This window comes from Marmota monax, unplaced genomic scaffold, assembly GCF_021218885.2.
Source record: "Marmota monax isolate L192 unplaced genomic scaffold, Marmota_monax_Labrador192_F-V1.1 WCK01_AAM20220418_F8-fsc00009, whole genome shotgun sequence".
Taxonomy (NCBI): Eukaryota; Metazoa; Chordata; class Mammalia; order Rodentia; family Sciuridae; genus Marmota; species Marmota monax.
In genome coordinates, this window is record NW_026694710.1 from 11,667,742 (window position 1) to 11,673,808 (window position 6,067).

At 39.2% G+C, this 6,067-nt stretch overlaps 1 long non-coding RNA gene across 1 annotated transcript; it reads left to right on the forward strand.

Annotated features, from left to right (window-relative positions):
* Window positions 1–542: 542 nt before the first annotated feature.
* On the forward strand, window positions 543–5,248 carry LOC131423366 (uncharacterized). The gene is made up of 3 exons (XR_009224805.1): window positions 543–2,334; window positions 3,046–3,240; window positions 3,648–5,248. It is a non-coding gene; the product is annotated as an uncharacterized LOC131423366 (long non-coding RNA).
* The last annotated feature ends 819 nt before the right edge of the window (window positions 5,249–6,067 follow it).

The window sequence follows — 6,067 nt, forward strand, 5'->3', positions numbered from 1 at the left end:
TTCAAAGACATATGTCCATGTAAGGCTGATGGTATTTAATGTAAATTTCCCAGGTTTTTTTTTTTTTTTTTTTGAAAGCTTTACGGAATCTCTCCCTATCTCTGTATCATTCATGGAAAGAGCATGTCATAACTCTGACAGGCAGCACATTTTCTCTTTTTAGGATTTTACTGTGACTTTCTCTATCAAGGATAGGGACCACAAGCTTCTCTGGGAAACTGGATACCCAGGCTTAAGTGTTGAACAGGAAATGTACAGATATGGCAAAGTACAGAAAGAGAAAAAAAGAGTCTGGACTGAAGATAAATATGACTTATGTCACAGTTTTGTTTTGTTTTCCCAGGAATCATCTCTATTTGCAAAGCCTACAGAGTAAACACCGTGGGACCCAACTCTGAGTTCACAAGCCGATTTAAATCAGGGCAACTCTTTTCGGTGGAGAATAAATTTGCCTATGCCTTTGGATAGGTTTCTCAGTTCCCTCAGAATACACAGGTGGATCAGCTAATGGATGGAGGGGGAGGGAGGGAGGAATGGAGGGACGGACTGTGTGGAATGGCAATCCTGCCAGAATATGTAGCTGTGGACTTCCTCCATCCTTGTATGTATTATTTCCTTGAGGTTTTCTTTATTTTCTGAGGTTGTTGTTTGTGACAATTATACTCCCCTCTCTTTTCAGTTTAACCTTTCTTGGCCAAATCCAAGGTCAGAGAGAGCGATCTGCTACAGTCTGCCTAGTAAAATGCACGTCTCCTGATTAGGAAATTGAGCTTCTTCCATTTACCAAGCCTTGGTTGCTTACAGGGAGAGATGCTGACTCATAGAACAGGCAAGGTGATTCATATATGCAAATACATAATTTATCTACTCACACTGATTTTGTTAACAACAGGTCTGTGGCATCTGAGGAGCCATCAAGTACTCAGGTTTCATTTTGCATAATTATACAATATGCGATGATATCATCTCATGTCTCCTTATTGTTGTATCATCACTTTCCCTCTGTAGAGATGGAGCTTTATGAAGGCAAGGGCTTCTAGGCTTTTGTTAACTGGAGTTACCATCATACAGAATAGTGCCTAGTGTGGTGGAAACTCACTAAATGTCTGAGTAACTGGGTGACTGAATACATGGTTAGGATACCTTCTTGTCTTTGCTTCTCCTCTTGGTTTCTGCAGTTTTCTGGTATTTCCTTTGGGGAGGGCATGTAGTAACCCCACAAGGAGAGACCTTATGAGTCCTCTTCAACATCACATCATCCTAATACAAGGAGCTGGATTCCCAGGACCAATCTTTCTCACGAACATCAGCTGATTTTAAGTCAGTCTTTCTGTATATTTTTTTTTTCTTACTCTCCCTTTACTTCTGGCTTTACTTATAGTAGAAACCTATTTTTAGGTTATCTTTATGTGCATACACTTATTTCTAAAATGTTATTAAACCACATTTTATGCTTTATTTTGTTCCCCACAAACTATATTTTATTTTCTTTATACCTTCTAATTTGCTCCTCTCGTAGATAGTTCTTCCCTTTCAAGTCACTAAACAGCAATTTGCCTGAGTTTTCTTGATAGCATCTCTCTTTATTTTTGTATCTTCCACAGCATCTTTCAGCACTCTTTCAATATGGGTCAGACCAAATAAGTACCTTCAATGTTCTTGGCAAGTATTAACTCCTAATGGCTTACTCCTTTTTAGTTGTCCTTTAAGTTAAGTATCCAGATAGACTTGAATTGGGAAACAGAAGGTCACTTGAGCAAGGATCTATTTTCCTAGATAAGGAGGAGTAGTCTTCTAAAAGCTGTACCTACAAGCAGGTTCTTTCCAATGACAGCGATGGGTTTGTCTAAAAGGGTAGATAAACAATCTTTTGAAAGAGATAGTGAAGTCATCTTTGTGTATATAATAGTACATGCAGTTTTAGACAAGTTTCAGATATAAAGGCAAAAGGGCAGAACTAAAAGAAATCAATTATCCATATGATGAATGGTGATGAAAACAAATATCATAATAACAAAGCCTTGAATAAATTCAATGAGAGTCTGCATATCATGTTGAATAATCATAAAGACAACAAAGTCAATTAAGACTGAAGTGAAACAGGAGGGCAAAAAACATGATTAAAAAACTCACTTAGCATCCTCCCTTTAACAGAAAAAATACCATCAATTCCCAGTGAGCAAGGACTTGTGCTTGGATCATGAACCAAATACCTCCAGAATGAGTGTCTGCAATCGCTAAGAAATACAGCTGGGCTTCACGTTGTGTGCCAGCTCCAGCTGAATGGTCGTGGCTGCCTAGAACTCTGTGTTAGGAGCTTCTCAGTAGCAAGTGGTATGTGTGGGAAAATGTGCTTTAATCGTCAGCAATGTCTACTTGGGCATGGTATGTGGAAGTGATAGCATGGGTTCTGTGAAATTTTCATTGTTGATTCTTGTCTAATTATTCCTTCATAGTATGCTTTATTTTTTCCATATATATGTATATGTATATATATATGGAAAATATATATATATATTTTTGGTTTCTAAATTTGATGTTGTAAAATTTGTTTCTAGAAAGATTGATGTATCATAATAGCCATCTGGCTCTTGTATTGTTTGCCCAGTTGGGGCTATTACAAAATTGTACCCTATCTATCACCTCTGACAGATTTCATAGCAGAGAGCAAATATCCCACATGGACTGTGAAGAAACAGATTTTGATCTAAGAAAGCAAAGAGATATGCAATATAAATTCACTATTATTTTTATTAGGGAAACGATGCTAGAGACTTCAATGACTTTGCAAAGAGCTCTGTCAGTTAAGTATGCTTTCAATTGCAAACAACAGCAAACCCAGTTAACAATGGTTTAAAATTATGTGACTAACTATTCACACCACAAGATTCAGGAAATGGGTGGTTGCTGATATTTGTTCAATTGCACAATAACATCACGGACTGCACCTCTTTGATACCCTTGGAATGTTTCTCATGGTTACCAAATGGTAGCCATGGACCCCAGGACTACATCTCATGCCTACCTTTATGTCACAAAACACAGGGCACGGTGAAGCATCTGTGACTTCTGCTCCTTTCATCAGTAAAGAGAAAACTTTCACACATGACCTGTGAACTTTGTATTCTCTGTTTGGAAGATGTCCTGAGGCTCACCCTGGTTGCAGGGGAAACTGAAAAAGCACACATGTAGCTTTCCTGGCCTCTGTGGTGAAGGAGGCCAGAGAGGAAGGCCTTGGGGGTAAGTATTGACTGATCAACCAATAGCTTTCATCACGATCACACCTTTGATTGGCAGGCATTCCTGCACAGACTTTCCACCATATATATAGTCCAAATGAATTCAAGTCATTTGTCTTTCACAGTAATTCCACATGTAATTTGTTTGAAAGTACAGCTTGAAATGCAGCATCATTGTGTGAAGTACATCAGATCCAGATGTAGATTTTCTGGTCTGGTGACAAAATGCCAGTTGTCTGTTCCTGTCACGCAATAAAGGGACAGGAGAACAATGGCTTTCTAACTTGGAAAAAGAATGGGAATTACATACAAATCATTGTTTCCTGATGCCTATAATAGCAAAGACTTTGTACTGACAGTGGAATAAATTCTTACATGAGACCATTTGCCCATTCCTGTCTTTTCTAGGAGGTCTGCTAAGATCTGGGAGGACTCAGGAGGTCATTAGGCTGATGATGTTCACTGCCACCTCTGAAGTAGACCTAGGAGAAGATATCCTTTTCTGAGGAAATGTATGACTTCCCTAATTTATTTCTCACTCCTGTAGGCTCACGAAGCTAACAGTCACAGGGATTTTGTTAGTAATTTTCATTTGGGTAACTGAAAGGCCACGTAGGGGTAGACAAGAGTCTCCTAGTGTCTAAATTTCAGGATTAGTTACTAATGGACAATGCCTTGTGAAGAAATGAAAAAAAAAACATTAGGAGGGGTCTTGGATATCATAAAGATGTGGGAAGATCAGTGGAGCAGAAATAGGAGAATAGGAGGAAGGGAGGAAGGAAGGAAGGGGAAAGAAATATGGAATGAATGTAACACAATTATGTTCTGTACATCATCTCACCTTCATGCATATGTAATACTGCATTGTGTTCTATTCTCACTGCTGCCTACCCACATGTGCAGTTAGTACCCTGAGATGCCACTCTTAAGTGTTAGTGCTTGACATAGTACATGGCTATTGATGATCCTTCCCCAGCTTTATTTTAACTCTTCTTTGCCTCTGCTCTACTAGCTGCTACCGTCTGGACCTAGTTCAAGTGCCCCCAAAGGTCTACTGTGATTGAAGACTTGACCCTCAGGATGGCATTGCTGGGAAGACAGGCCTTAGGTCATTAGGGGGTGCCCTTGGAAGGAAGGAATTGTGACAGTTCTCTGACTTCCTTCCTGTCCGATCACGCAAGCTCTCTACACGCATGTGCCTCTACCATGAGGTGACACAGTGGACAGGGAAGGCCTCACCAGAACCAAGGCAATGGCAGCACCATGAGGTGGAACCTCACAAACCACATTCTAGATAAGCCTGTTCTTCATGAGAAGGTTGTCACTGTAGTGACAAAAAGTTGACTAAGATGTCGGTCATTAAGTACTTCCGGCTTATTCCTAGTTAGGGAATTACTGAAGTACATTTTCTTCAGTGTAAGGGATCCTGAGACCCACTGGAACATTTTCCAAGGAAATGTCACTTTAGGAAAATGCTAATCAAAGCCTTTAAAAAGGACAGCATGGAGTTGTAAGGAAGTAATAAAAATAAAGAGCAAGTCAAAAATAGGTTTGTTAGAGACAAAGTATGAATTGGTTGAAAGTAGATTTGGGAGATAATTATGCTAATGTAGACCAACTGCTGTGGCTCTCCTCTCCTGTGTGTCTTGGCACAGTGCACTACCCAGGGGCATGTCCTTAAAGCCATTGACCCATCCTGGATACAAGCCAAACAAGGAAGGGTCAAAAGCAGAAGCCCAATTAATCAGGTACCACCAGTGTAGGCGGGCCAGGACCCAAAGACTGGAAGGTCGGCTATGACGGGGGAGCATGAAGGTGTAATAGATCTCAGAACACAGGCAGGTCCAGAGTCTAGGAGGTTAGGAGTTTGGCAGAAATAACTCTGGTAATAAGAACTGAACTTGGACCCTAGGGCAGAAAGTACTCCATTGTATTCTACTATCACTGCTGAATGTGGATGAATTGCTGGGCATTGTCAGGAAGTCTCAAAACGATTTTTTGTGATTAAAGTCAGGAACAAGATACCAGTGAGACCTTACTGAGGTTTTACTATTGGATTCTATTTTTTTTTTTTTTTTTTGCTTTTTAATTTTTCACCTACTCATTTATTTATAGTAATTTTGAAAGCATGCTATTAACGATTAATAATAGCTGACATTTTGAGAAGGAATGCCTACAATAGGCTAGACATAGTTCTAAGTGTTTTACATAGAATAAGGATTAATACAATATAATAAGTGTTAACATTATATAATAGTATGTACTGATATAAGGAGTATTTAACCTTTACAACAATATGATATTTTTGTCATTTTCATATTAAGGAGGGGACATATAAGCCTCCATAACTCTCAACATCCTTTACCTAGGCTCTCTACTTCACCCATCCTCTTTCATCCATCTATCCAAGTATCCATCCAAACATCTATCCTTCCACTCATTCATTCATTCAAGAAGTTTGTATATAATTTATTATTGTAGGTCCTAGGAATAAAAAAGTGAACATGTTTGAGTAGCTATCTGCTTTGGAACTTTACAGTCCAGGAAGGGAATCAGATGGCGAAATCATCCCTTGTGATAAAGTGTGATAGGTAATAGAAGAAGATGCAAGATGCAACATGAACTTCAAAGGGGCCCTGGATGTTGTTTATCAAGAGGCAGAAAAGGTTCCCAAAAGGCATCCGAACTGACAAACAAAGGGTCACTAAGTATTCAGCGAGTAGGAGGAAATTCTGTTAAAGAACTTGAAAGGTGCACATTTCTCAATTGAAACATAAAATGGGAAGAACAAGAGGAAAAGAGATTAGGAAAGAAAGGAAGGCAGGAAG